We start from the raw sequence: 14,873 nt of genomic DNA on the forward strand, positions 1-14,873 counted from the left end.
TCTGTTATTGAGTGTCCAGGGAGATTGAAGTGTTCTCCTACTGGCTTCTGTATGTTAGCATTCCTGATGTCTGATTTGTGTCCATTTATCCTTTTATGTAGAGACTGTCTGGTTTGGCCAACGCACATGGCAGAGGGGCATTGCTGGCACATGATGGCATATATTACATTAGTACATGTGCAGGTGAATGAGCCTCTGATGGTCTGGCTGGTGTAGTTGGGTCCTCTGATTGTGTCACTAGAGTAGATATGGGGACAGAGAAGGCAACGGGGTTTCCTACAGGGATTGGTTCCTGGGTTAGTGTTTCTGTGGTCTGGTGTGTAGTTGCTGGTGAGTATTTGCTTCAGGTTGGGGGGCTGTCTGTAAGTGAGGATCGGCCTGCCTCCCAAGGCCTGTGAGAGTGGGGGATCATTTTTCAGGATAGGCTGTAGATTGTTGATGATCCGCTAGAGAGGTTTTAGCTGGGGGCTGTATGGCCAGTGGTGTTCTGTTATTTTCCTTGTTGGGCCTATCCTGTAGTAGGTGACTTCTGGGTACCCGTCTCGCTCTGTCAATCTGTTTCCTCACTTCCCCAGGTGGGTATTGTAGTTTTAAGAATGCTTGATAGAGATCTTGTAGGTTTTTGTCTCTGTCTGAGGGATTGGAGCAAATGCGTTTGTGGACAATGGATCGTGTGATGTGTCCTGGATGGAAGCTGGAGGCATGTCAGTAAGTATAGCAGTCACTAGGTTTCCTGTGCTGTTTATGTGACCATCACTTATTTGCACTGTAGTGTCCAGAAAGGGGATCTCTTGTGTGGACTGGTCCAGGCTGAGGTTGATGGTGGGGTGGAAATTGTTGAAATCCAGGTGGAATTCTTCAAGGGCCTGCTTCCTGTGGGTCCATATGATGAAGATGTCATCAATGTAGTGTAAGTAGAGGAGGGGCGCTAGGGGACGAGAGCTGAGGAAGCGTTGTTCTAAGTCAGCCACAAAAATGTTGGCATACTGTGGGGCCATGCAGGTACCCATAGCAGTGCTGATGACTTGAAGGTATAAGTTTTCCCCAAATCTGAGATGGTTGTGGGTGAGGACAAAGTCACAAAACTAAGCTACCAGGTGTACCGTGGCCTCATCAGGGATACTGTTCCTGACAGCTTGTAGTCCATCCTCATGGAAAATTGGTGTAAAGAACTTCTACATCCATGGTGGCCAGGATGGTGTCAGGAGATCACCAATGCATTGTAGTTTCCTCAGGAAGTCAGTGGTGTCTCGAAGATAGCTAGGAGTGCTGGTAGCATAGGGTCTGAGGAGAGAGTCCAAATAGCCAGATAATCCTGCTGTAAGAGTGCCAATGCCTGAGATGATGGGGCGTCCAGTATTTCCAGGCTTATGGATCTTGGGTAGCAGATAGAATACCCCTGGTCAGGGCTCTAGGGGTGTGTCTGTGTAGATTTGTTCCCGTGCTGTAGCAGGGAGTTCCTTGAGCAGATGGTGTAGTTTCTTTTGGTACTCCTCAGTGGGATCAGAGGATAGTGGCCTGTAGAATGTGGTGTTGGAGAGTTGTCTGGCAGCCTCCTGTTCATAATCTGACCTGTTAATGATGACTACAGCACCTCCTTTGTCAGTCCCTTTGATTATAGTGTCAGAGTTGTTTCTGAGGCTGTGGATGGTGTTGCGTTCTGTACAGCTGAGGTTATGGTGCAAGTGATACTGTTTGTTCACATTTTCAGCCTGTGCACATCTGCGGAAGCACTCTATGTAGAAGTCCAGTCTGTCCTTTTGACCGTCAGGAGGAGTCCACGCAGAATTCTTCTTTTTGGAGTGTTGGTAGGAGGATTCCTGTGGGTCAGTGCTCTGTTCAGTGGTGTGTTGAAAATATTCCTTGAGTTGGAGAAAGTGAAAGTAGGTTTCCAGATCACCGCAGAACTGTATCATCAGTTATTGGGAGTGGACCACATCCATCCTGACTAAATTGGCCTTCAACATTGGTTCTCCACTTTTAAGGTAACTCCCTTCTCTTCATGTGCCAATATATATTTATGCCTGTTTCTGTAATTTTCACTTCATGCAGCTGAAGAACTGGGCTTTTTTACCCACGAAAGTTTATGCCCAAATAAATCTGTTAGTCTTTAAGGTGCCACCGGACTCCTTGTTGTTTTCGTGGATACAGACTAACATGGCTACCCCTCTGATTCTTATAAGTGAGGCACAGCTTTAATTTTTCCCACTATCAAAAGTAATTAATGTGCACATAAACGGGAATTGCTGGCAGGTATTTACTGGGATGTACTTACCAGGCTTATTCCATTTATCACAAAAACCAGACGCTCCTGTAATATATAATTATATTCTCACATAAAAATGTGTGTGATAACCTTGTATTTTAATGACTCTCATGTTTAGTATTAAGGTTTTTTGTTGTTGAAATATGTACATCTGCACCAAAATAACACAGCATGAAAATGGCTGTTTAAGTAGTTAATTACTCAGAGATAATTTTATAAATGAACTGCTCTTTAATAACATTCTAAGCACTATGATAGGGCTAAGTGAGTGAGTGGTGGTAACACTGTTAAAATGAAGTGTCACCGTGTTTCATCTTTGGAATAATCTTTCTAAGTAAAAGCAATGATGATCGTAGGCTCCTCTAGCTGGTACTTCTTTTGAAGAATCTTAAGAATAAAAATATATGAGCAGCAGTTACACTCTGTTTTAAGGTCTGACTGTATTGCAGAAGCAAAGTATCATAGAATCATAGAATTGTAGAAGATTAGGTTTGGAAGAGACCTCAGGAGGTCTTTGTCAAGCCGGGCCTTAAAAACCTCTAAGAATGGAGATTCCACCACCTCTCTAGGTAACCCATTCCACTGCTTCACCACCCTCCTAGTGAAATAGTGTTTCCTAATATCCAACCTAGACCTCCCCCACTGCAACTTGAGACCATTGCTTCTTGTTCTGTCATCTGCCACCACTGAGAACAGCCTAGCTCCAACCTCTTTGGAATTGTAGAATCATAGAATCATAGAATATCAGGGTTGGAAGGGACCTCAGGAGGTCATCTAGTCTAACCCCCTGCTCAAAGCAGGACCAATCCCCAACTAAATCATCCCAGCCAGGGCTTTGTCAAGCCTGACCTTAAAAATATCTAAGAAAGGAGATTCCACCACCTCCCTAGGTAACACATTCCAGTGTTTCTCCACCCTCCTAGTGAAAAAGTTTTTCCTAATATCCAACCTAAATCTCCCCCACTGCAACTTGAGACCATTACTCCTTGTTCTGTCATCTGCTACCACTGAGAACAGTCTAGATCCATCCTCTTTGGAACCCCCGTTCAGGTAGTTGAAAGCAGCTATCAAATCCCCCCTCATTCTTCTCTTCCGCGGACTAAACAATCCCAGTTCCCTCAGCTTCTCCTCATAAGTCATGTGTTCCAGTCCCCTAATCATTTTTGTTGCCCTCTGCTGGACTCTTTCCAATTTTTCCACATCTTTCTTGTAGTGTGGGGCCCAAAACTGGACACAGTACTCCAGATGAGGCCTCACCAATGTCGAATAGAGGGGAACGATAACATCCCTCGATCTGCTGGCAATGCCCCTACGTATACATCCCAAAATGCCATTGGCCTTCTTGGCAACAAGGGCACACTGTTGACTCATATCCAGCTTCTCTTCCACTGTAACCCCTACGTCCTTTTCTGCAGAACTGCTGCCGAGCCATTTGGTCCCTAGTCTGTAGCCGTGCATGGGATTCTTCCATCCTAAGTGCAGGACTCATCAGATTTCTTTTAGCCCAGTCCTCTAATTTGTCTAGGTCCCTCTGTATCGTATTCCTACCCTCCAGCGTATCTACCTCTCCTCCCAGTTTAGTGTCATCTGCAAACTTGCTGAGGGTGCAAACCACACCATCCTCCAGATCATTTATGAAGATACTGAACAAAACTGTCCCGAGGACCGACCCTTGGGGCACTCCACTTGATACCGGCTGCCAACTAGACATGGAGCCATAGATCACTATCCGTAAAGCCCGACAATCTAGCCAACTTTCTATCCACCTTATAGTCCATTCATCCAGCCCATACTTCTTTAACTTGCTGGCAAGAATACTGTGGGAGACCATGTCAAAAGCTTTGCTAAAGTCAAGGAACAGACCGTGTCAAAAGCTTTGCTAAAGTCAAGGAACAAGGAATCCCCCTTCAGGTAATTGAAGGCTGCTATCAAATCTCCCCCTCACTCTTCTGCAGACTAAACAAGCCCAGTTCCCTCATTCTCTCCTCGTAAGTCATGTGCCCCAGCCCCCTGATCATTTTCATTGCCCTCCACTGGACTCTCTCCAATTTGTCCGCCTCCTTTCTGTAGTGGAGATCCCAAAACTGCATGCAGTACTCCAGGTGTGGCCTCACCAGTGCCAAATAGAGGGCAATAATCACTTCCCTCGATCTGCAGCCCAATATGCCGTTAGCCTTCTTGGCAACAAGGGCACATTGCTGACTCATATCCAGCTTCTTGTCCACTGTAATCCCCAAGTCCTTTTATGCAGAAATGCTGCTTAGCCAGTCGGTCCCCAGCCTGTAGCGGTACATGGGATTCTTCCTTCCTAAGTGCAGAACTCTGCTCTTGTCCTTTTGAATCTCATCAGATTTCTTTTGGCCCAATCCTTCAATTTCTCTAGGTCACTCTGGACACTATCCTTCCCCTCCAGCATATCTACCTCTCCCCGCAGCTTAGTGTCATCTGCAAACTTGCTGAGGGTGCAATTAATCCCATCATCCAGATCATTAATAAAGATGTTGAACAAAACCGGCCCCAGGACTGACCCCTGGGGCACGCCGCTTGATACCGGGTGCCAGCTAGACATCGAGCCATTGATCACCACCCATTGAGCCTAATGATCTAGCCAGGTTTCTATCCACCTTTATAGTCCATTCATCCAATCCATACTTTTTTAACTTGTTGGCAAGAATACTGTGGGAGACCACATCAAAAGCTTTGCTAAAGTCAAGATATATCACGTCCACCACTTTCCCCATTTCCACAGAGCCAATTATCTTATCATAGAAGGCAATCAGGTTGGTCAGGCATGACTTGCCCTTGGTGAATCCATGTTGACTGTTCTTGATCACCTTCCTCTCCTCCAAGTGCTTCAAAATGGTTTCCTGGAGGACCTGCTCCATGTCCCTCCAGCAGATCCACTGCCAGGAAAGTCCAATTCCAGCCAATTCCGGGGGGGACGGGACTTCCACTAGCTCCCCCCCTTTTCATCCAGGTCCCTTCCTTACCGCTGATGGGAAGGGTTAAGGTGGACTATAATGATGTGGGGTTGGCTCCCCGCTGTACCAATCAGAGGAGTCACCAACTGCCCCCAGCTCGCTCAGTTACCAACCACATCTCCTTAATTCCTTTTCCAAGCCATTTATCCATTCTTTTGTGCCTTAATTTATGGAGTACCTGCATTGAACATCCGCCACAAGGAGGCACCAGCCATTAGCTGCCTCCTCCGCACACCCAGCCTGGTTCCCAGACATCTTCCAAGGCCTTTTTTATATATCAGCCAAAAATATGGTGGCACCTGAGTCTGACAGGTGCATCCCATGCTTTCGAAATAACTTCGGTGCCCCATAGAATATGCCAGGATGTGAAATTACTGTCCCCCACCCCCAAGGGCAACAAGAATTTGGCCACTTCCCTGTTCACAAACTTCCTGGTTTTGTTCACCTTGGCAGACCCTGCCAGACCCTGCGCTGAAGCATATCTGACCAGACAATGTTAACACCTGGAAAAATTGCCAGGATCTGCTTCAGGTTCCTCCTAGGTTGAAGCATTAACTCCATTCCTTTAAGTGTTCCCAGATCATTTTCTCCCAGGTGTATCACCAATATATCTGGTGGCCACTGACGTGCCCGCACAGCATACAACAGTGGTATCAGTTGATCCCATAACATACCCCTCCGTGTGTGCCAACTGAGTAATGCTTCACCACCAAATGTCAGCTGGGAGCCCTCAGGCAATCTGGATGCAGGCCTATGCACCCAAAACACAATACTGTGCCCACAGATCCACACTCTCATGTGCATAGCCGACTGTCCCGTATCTGAAATGAGAACACAGCCGATTAATGTTGATTTTCCACCTGCAGTCTTGCATACATTCGGTATGCATTAGACTGCCAGCGCCCGATTGCCTGAACAGTCTCTGCTTCCATACCTATCTGCGCTGCTGCCATAGCTGCCCCTATTCTGAATGAGTGGGAACCAAATTCATGGGCTGGCAGCCACAACTGCATTATCCCCCCTCTCAACATGGTAATCAATTGATATGCCGTGAGGGGACTCCTGTCTCCATGTACAAAAAGAGGGGCTTCTCTCTTCCACCGTATTGCCATGTAGGCCCTCAATGCCCGAACGGGGCAGACCCCAATCTCGCCACCCTCCCATAGGGTAACAAATGCACCCTGGCCGACTTGATCAGTCTTTGACCTTCGCAAGTGTAATATCACTGCATGCTTGTGCCAGCTTATGTCACGAAATTCCAAAGCCTTTCCCATAGAATCCCTCATGGACCCAGGCACTAGCTTACTGATCCTGAAAGCACCAAAAAATTCTGTCAGGAATGCTGTCCTGAATAGGGACACCTCCTGTGCACTATGAAATATGACACCGAGTATGTGAAGGAGGTCTCTCAGCGTGGAAACCCTGATGGGATGACGGGAATCTTCCCTGGGTCCACCGCTATGTGACCATCCCACCAAAAACCTTCGAACTAAGAAACCCCCTCAAGGATCTGGGTAGCCTTTCAGCCTACTGACAAATGTAATGGCTGAAAGGCGATTCGAGACTGTGGAGGACGCCAGTTGATGGGTTGCCAATGACACCATGTACCGCAGCACCTGTTCCTCTGTAATAAGCCACATTGCCAACTGGCCTTCCTGCTCCGTGAACAGCATTTGTCTGGGTTCGTGGATGGCGATCCCTGCCCTGTGCCTCTACATTGCTCCTGAAATCACCTGAGTGGGATGTTCTGGATCTGTTGACCTGTTCCACTTTGTACAGCCTGTAGTGCTGTGGAAACAACCTTATACGCAATCCGTTTAATTAATCGTATCAGCTCCATGCTAACTGGCCCCCCATCAGACGCTGCTAGCTCAGTTGGGTGAGCAAGAGCTGCAACTGGAGCCCCCACTTCCCCAAGCCCGATAGGCCGTCTGTGACAATCCAGTGCACTCGGGTGAGCAAATGCTGCACCTGGTGCCCCCACTTCCCCAAGCCTGATAGACTGACTTTAATACTCCGATGCACTACCCCTGGGTCCCCCAGCCACTTGCCCTTCCTGTACGGACTCTGCCCCTGGCTTGCCCTGGAGCCAACCAACTGCACTGGGTCTGCCCTGTGTGTGATTTGATTACTTTCTGGGTTCCTGTGGTAATGAAACTTACGGGGGGTGGGCGGGGGGGGGGGGGCGGGGAATGCAAATTCCCCCCATCCCATTGTGTTCTGGCTACAGCAGAAAAAAACTGCACCATGATTCCTTAAACATCCTTGTACACTGCAACTGCTATGGGAGGGGCTCGCTCCCCCCTTCCTTTTCCTTCGTGTACCTATACCCCATCCAATCAACTCTACCTCGCTTTGTGAATCTGTTCTCCTGATGCTACCCTGTTCCACTGGTGCCAGAGGAAAAGGAGAATTAAGCCTTCCCTTTTGTGCATCCCTTCCTTTCCCCTTTTTGTGTCCCTCTGGAGCCATGCTGAGACTGCTTACCAGCTACTGCCCCTTCTCTTTCCTTCACTGAAACAGGGAATGACTTGTAGCCCCCTATCCACTTCCTATACCCCAGTCCAGCCCAACCACTGCTGTCCCAGACTGGAAAGTCTGGGTTTTTGTTTTTTTTCTCTTTTTTTCCTCTCTCTCTCTCTTTCTTCCCTTTTTAAAAGATGGGCACTATATTTGCCTTTTTCCAATTGTCCAGGACCTCCTCCGATTGCCACGGGTTTTCAAAGACAATGGCCAATGGCTCTGCAATCACATCAGCCAATTCTCTCAGCACCCTCGGATGCATTAGATCTGGACCCATGGACTTGTGCATGTCCAGCTTTTCTAAATAGTCCTTAACCTGTTCTTTCACCACTGAGGGCTGCTCACCTCCTCGCCATACTGTGTTGCCCAGGACAGCAGTGTGAGAGTTGCCCTTGTCTGTGAAGACCGAAGCAAAAAAAGCATTGAGTACTTCAGCTTTTTCCACATCATCTTTCACAAGGTTGCCTCCCCCATTAATTAAGGGTCCCATGCTTTCCCTGACCTTTTTCTTGTTGCTAACATACCCGTAGAAACCCTTCTTGTTACCCTTCACATCCCTTGCTAGCTGCAACTCCAGTTGTGTTTTGGCCTTCCTTATTACACCCCTGCAGCTTGAGCAATATCTTAAACTCCTCCCTACTCATCTGATCAAGTTTCCACTTCTTGTAAGCTTCCTTTTTGTGTTTAAGCTCACCGAAGATTTCACTGTTAACCCAAGCTGGTCGCCTGCCGTATTTTCTATTCTTTCTGCACAGCGGGATGGTTTGTTCGTGTGCCCTCAATAAGGCTTCTTTAAGGTACATCCAGCTTTCATAGATTCCTAATATTTAAAGCCAGAAGGGATCATTGTGATCATCTAGTCTGGCCTCCTGTATAGCACAGGCGATAGAACTTCCCCAAACTAATTCCTAGAGCAGATCTTGCATATATTTTAGAAGAGCATCCAGTCTTGACTGAAAAATTGTCATTGGTGGAGAATCTACGATGAATCTTGGTAAAGATTCCAATTGTTAATTATCCTCACTGTTAAAAATGTATGCCTTATTTCCAATCTAAATTTTCTAGCTTCCATTTCCAGGCATTGGATCATGTTATACCTTTTCTGTGCTAGATTGAAGAGCTGATTATTAAATATTTGCTCCCCGTGGTAGGTACTCACAGACTGTAATCAAGTCACCCCTTAAGCTTGTCTTTGTTAAGCATAGATTGAACTCTTTGAGCTCTGTCACTATAAAGCATGTTTTCTAATTATTCTCATAGCTTTTCTCTGAACCCTCTCCAATTTATCAACATCCTTCTTGAATTGTGGACATCAGAGCTGGACACAGTATTCCCACAGGGGTCTCACCAGTGCTAAATATAGAGTGTCATCAGCAGCACAGATGCTTCCCTCATAAGCCTCCTACACAGTACTCTGGTGAGGTATGGATGACTCTTGAATGTTTCATGTTTCACTGTCCTTTATAATTGACTGCTTACAGTGCTGTTGGGAAAAATAATGATGAGCAATACAATGCTTCTTCTGTCCGTCTTCCCTAACATTCTAATCCAGGATCCAGCCAAACCCCAACATTTTATGTAAGACTCATAAACTACTTGGGGTGTGGGAGTGGAGCGGAAGACAAGCGGGAAAGAACATGACCACAGTCATTTCCAAGACTGTTTTCTCCTTGATGAAACTGCTCGTCATTTTGTTTCTAAAATTAATCTCTCTTCTGTGCTGTGCAAAACATGCACAGAAAGTACGGCAAGAGATCATCCTGGCTTAACGAGGAGATCTTCAGTTATCTGAAACTCATAAAAGAACCCTACAAAAAGTGGAAACTAGGACAAATTATGAAGGACGAATATAAACAAATAACACAAGTATGTAGAGACAAAATTAGAAAGGCCAAGGCACAAAACAAGATTAAACTAGATAGAGACATAAAGGGTAACAAGAAAACATTCTACAACTACATTAGAAGCAAGAAGAAGATCAAGGACAGGGTAGGCCTGTTACTCAATGGGGGGGTAGGGGCGGGAACAATAACATAAAATGTGGAAGTGGCATAAGTGCTAAATGACATTTTTGTTCCAGTTTTCACCAAAAAGTTTAGTAGCAATTGGACAGCTAACTTAATGAATGCCAGTGAAAATAAGGTGGGATCAGAGGCTAAAATAGGTAAAGAACAAGTTAAAAATTACTTAGACAAGTTAGATATGTTCAACTCACCAGGGCCTGATGAAATACATCATAGAATACTCAAGGAGCTGACTGAAGAGATATCTGAGCCATTAGTGATTGTCTTTGAAAATTCATGGAAGACAAGAGAGAGTCCAGAGGACTGGAAAAAGGACAAATATAGTGCCAATCTGTAAAAAGAGAAATAAGGATAACCCAGGGCATTACAGACCAGTCAGCTTAACTTCAACACCCAGAAAGATAATGCAGCAAATAATCAAGCAATCAATTTGCAACATCTAGAAGATAATAAAATGATAAGTAACAGTCAGCATGAGATTTGTCAAGAACAAAACATGTCAAACCAACCTAATAGCTTTCTTTGACAGGGTAACATGCCTAGTGGATGGGGGGAAGCAGTAGATGTGGTATATCTTGACTTTAGTAAGGCTTTTGATATTGTCTCGCATGACCTTCTCATAAACAAATTAGGGAAATACAATCTAGATCAGAGGTGGGCAAACTTTTTGGCCTGAGTTGTGGGTATGATTCTGTTTAATATCTTCATCAGTGTTTTAAATAATGGCATAGAGAGTACACTAATAAAGTTTGCGACAATACCAAGCTAGGAGGGCTTGCAAGTGCCTTAGAGGATAGGATTAAAATTCAAATGATCTAGATAAACTGGAGAAATGGTCTGAAGTAAATAGGATGAAATTCAATAAGGACAAATGCAAAGTACTCCATTTAGGAAGGAACAATCAGTTCCACACATACAAAATGGGAAATGACTGCCTAGGAAGTTGTTTTGCAGAAAGGGATCTGGGGGTCATATTACAAGATAAATATGAGTCAAATGTGTAACACTGTTACAAAAAAAGCAAACATCATTCTGGGATGTATTAGCAGGAATATTGTAAGCAAGACACAAGAAGTAATTCTCCACTATACTCTGCATTGATTAGGCCTTAACTGAAGTATTGTGTCTAGTTCTGGATGCCACATTTTGGGAAAGATGTGGATGAACTGGAGAGAGTCCAGAGAAGAGCAACAAAAATGTTTAAAGGTCTAGAAAATATGACCTATGAGGGAAGATTAAAAAAATGGGTTTGTTTAGTCTGGAAAAGAGAAGAGTGAGGGGGGACATGATAACAGTTTTCAAGTACATAAAAGGTTGTTACAATGAGGAGGAAGAAAAATTATTCTCCTTAACCTCTGAAGAAAGAAGCAGCAGCAATGGGCTTAAATTGTTGCATGGGCGGTTTAGGTTGGACATTAGGAAAAACTTCCTAACTGTCAGGGTAGTTAAGCCCTGGAATAAATTGCCTAGGGAGGTTGTGGAATCTTCATCATTGGGGATTTTTAAGAGCAGGTTACACAGACACCTGTCAGGCATGGTCTAGATTCTAGATAATACTTAGTCCTCCCTTGAGTGCAGCGGATTGGACTGCCTTGAGTGCAGGGGATTGGATTAGAAGACCTCTTGAGGTCCCTTCCAGTCCTACAATTCTACGATTCTAAGCATGTGTCTGCTAGGATGACCAGATGTCATGATTTTATAGGGACAGTCCCGATTTTTGGGTCTTTTTCTTCTATAGGCTCCTATTACCCCCCACCCCCTGTCCCAATTTTTCACACTTGCTGTCTGGTCAGCCTAGTGTCTGCTTTCTTATATAAAAGTCCAGGTTGGGTTTTTTTGGCGGGGGGGGGGGAGGGTTGTAACTGTGTGTCACCATAACTTGTGGAACACCAGCCCTGGACAACTGGATTGCTTAGTATTTTAAAGTATTGTATAATTGTAATATGCATCCACAGGCAAATAACAAACACATTTTGTTCTCTCTTAATATATACTTTCAAAAATATTCAGAAATTGCTAATTGTCTGAGAATATATTTCTTAATGGAAAAAAGAGCTCTCTATCCAGCCCTACATTTCTGTGATTCTGTGATTCATGTTCAATTCCAATTATTGAAAATTCTTGGGTTTTACAGACAAGATTAAAAATTTTTCTGAAGTATTCATCCAGACTGAGCTCTCATTTACATGAGCACTAAAGTACATGGTGTACATCCTAATAATTTTAACCAAATATTAATAAAATTACTAAGCTAATTTTAAAAAGTTAATGCAAGAAAGTTCTTAGAAATGAAATGCCTTGTTATTGGAATAATTCTATAGCTATTTTGATTATTAATATTGGAGCATATTGCATATACAGTATCTTTGATTTCCTCCTATAATGTAATCCTAATGAATTTCACTATTTCCAAATGTACTTGCACAAAAAAAGCAAAGACATAGACTAATTAGGTAGCCATAACAACTGCATGTGAATGATTAGTCAAAGATGGGACTGGTTCAGGTCTCTTCCGAGATAAGTGTATGTATTTTCTAATGGTTCATTAGTTCAGACTGCTTTCTAAACCAAATATACCGTGACAGGGTCGGGCTGGATGACTGCAGGAGAGTAATAGAAGGCAGATATATTAGCCCCAGGTTAAGCAGGTCCCTTTTCCCTGGGTAAGGTAACAGGGAAGGTTCCAGAACAATCAGGAACCTTCTGGAGACAAGACAGACAGGCTGATTAGAACACCTGCAGCCAATCAAGAAGCTGCTAGAATCAATTAAGGCAGGCTAATCAGGGCACCTGGGTTTAAATAGGAGCTCACTTCAGTTTGTGGTGCGCGTGTAAGGAGCTGGGAGCAAGAGGCGCTAGGAGCTGAGAATGAGAACGCATACTGTTGGAGGACTGAGGAGTAGAAGCATTATCAGACACCAGGAGCAAGGTCCTATGGTGAGGATAAAGAAGGTGTTGGGAGAAGGCCAGGGGGAAGTAGCCCAGGGAGTTGTAGCTGTCACACAGCTGTTCCAGGAGGCACTCTAGCCAGCTGCATTCCACAGGGCCCTGGGCTGGAACCCGGAGTAGAGGGTGGGCCCGGTTTCCCCCCATTCCCCCAACTCCTGGTCAGACACAGGAGGAGATGATCTGGACTGTGGGTTCACGAACACGCCAAACTGAGGGCTGCCGTGAAGCTCCAAGGCAAGCAAATCCGCCAATAAGTGCAAGATCCACCAAGGTAGAGGAGAACTTTGTCACAATACCTATTGAAGTTATTGGAGCCATTCATTTGGGGAAAGAAAGGAAGGGGAATTTTAAAGTTTCTAAATCTATTTATTCACCTTGTATGATGCACTCTATTTTCTCACTCAAACCAATTGTCATGCTGTTGCCCAATCAAAAATAGCCCCTTGATAGAAAATTAATCTCCTTCTATAATATTTGATGGAGAAACTTACTCACAATAACAAAATATCTTTTAGAATATGCAGTGTGTGTATTGGGGGGTGGGGGAGGGAGGCAGGGTGTAAATGCCTATCACAGATGTACCAGAGTGTAATATTATGTTTGTTACATTGCCATCTAGGGATGAGTAAGGTAAAGAAATATTTGAATAAAGATTCAACAGGAATCTGGGATATCTGAGATATGTATTTCTTCGGATAGGGAAACATCCTTATCCCAACAAATACATATCTAGTTCCTTTTTTCAATGTTGTTCAATAGTGACAGTATTTTAAACCCCAAAATACAGTATTTATTAGATGCCAAAATTGAAGAATGATCATTTTTAATTTATTATCATGAAATATAATAAGCCCTAGGTTCCTTCTGATTTACCACGTGGAATGGATGTGTGAAACACAACTAATAAAGTGGGATAGTTTAATCTGAGATCATGATACTTTTAATGAGAGTTCAGTAAGGTAGACAAAATAGAAAACTGAGCATTGGTAGGATACTTCCCATACAGTATTCTTCTTCATGCATACTAGTTATTCATATAATCCATTTCCGAGTTGAAGAAATATCGGCTAGCATTTTCAGAATGCACATTTAGGGTTGTGAATGAATATTATTGTAGGTATAATAATATAGTATAATAGTATAATAATAGGAGGTAAAACATGGGAGAGAAGTAAAGCAAATGTTTAAAGAAGAGCGGAGTAACCAAATTCAGTTCCAATTATACTACTGCTGACTGTGGGCCTATGACTATCTGCCTCATTTATAAGGCTGCCATAATTCTAATATCTAAGAACCCACGGATATGCATAGTTTAATAAAATCAAAATAGATTGCAACATCAAGGGCTCAGTAATGGATCTTACAAGGCTGAGTCATGCTGAGCAGAGGGTGCACTGCTGGAGCTCTAGTGCTGGAAGAACTCTATCTTTGGGTACAACGGCTTCACTGCCCTCTGTACAGACTATGAGAGGTGTGAAGAGCAGTGTGCAGCAAAGTGCTGTTCTGTCACTCCCCGGCATGAACACTGCAGCTGTGAACTTAAAGGTTCCTAATTTGCAGTCATCCAGTCCTGTTTGAAGAGGACTGAATTTGTGAGAACTCAGGGACATTTATGTTTGCTCACAGGATCCACACAGAGGAGTGACAGTGCAGCATTTTGGCGTGCACTGCTATTCACAGCTCTCATTATCTGAACTGTAGGGCAGTGTAGCCATGCCCTTTGAAAGCGACAATGGGTGAAATGCTGCCTCTCTGAAGACGATGGAAATTTTCCCACTGATTACCACTTCCAAGCAACATAAACTAAAAGCACCCTTATTCTGGAATAAGTGTGTCCACATGGGGAGTTATACTGGTATAAGTAGAACTGTATAATTATGCTGATAAATTTCACTTGCCCTTTACTGGGGCCAGAATTTCACCAATATCTCTAGAGATATGGAAGAGCCCCTGGCAGAAAGGGAGAGGGTCAGTGTCCCTTGTTTCATCTCTAGGAAGATTCTAGTCAGCACCTTTAGTTTAAGGATGTCATAAAACAGGATCCCTTTGTCCAATTTAATGCAAATATAGTAGAAAAATTCTACATCAGTCCCAGATCTAAATTACAAGTTAGTTTGTGGATTTTAGAGT

The 14,873-nt window shown here is 44.1% G+C and overlaps 1 protein-coding gene across 2 annotated transcripts in view; it reads left to right on the plus strand.

The window, feature by feature from the left end:
* The window catches only part of SEMA5A (semaphorin 5A), a 616,581-nt gene that overhangs the window by 68,378 nt on the left and 533,330 nt on the right, over positions 1 to 14,873 (plus strand). The gene's annotated exons all lie outside the window — the stretch shown is intronic.

Source organism: Chelonia mydas, chromosome 2 (genome assembly GCF_015237465.2).
Source record: "Chelonia mydas isolate rCheMyd1 chromosome 2, rCheMyd1.pri.v2, whole genome shotgun sequence".
In the NCBI taxonomy this organism is placed as follows: domain Eukaryota; kingdom Metazoa; phylum Chordata; order Testudines; family Cheloniidae; genus Chelonia; species Chelonia mydas.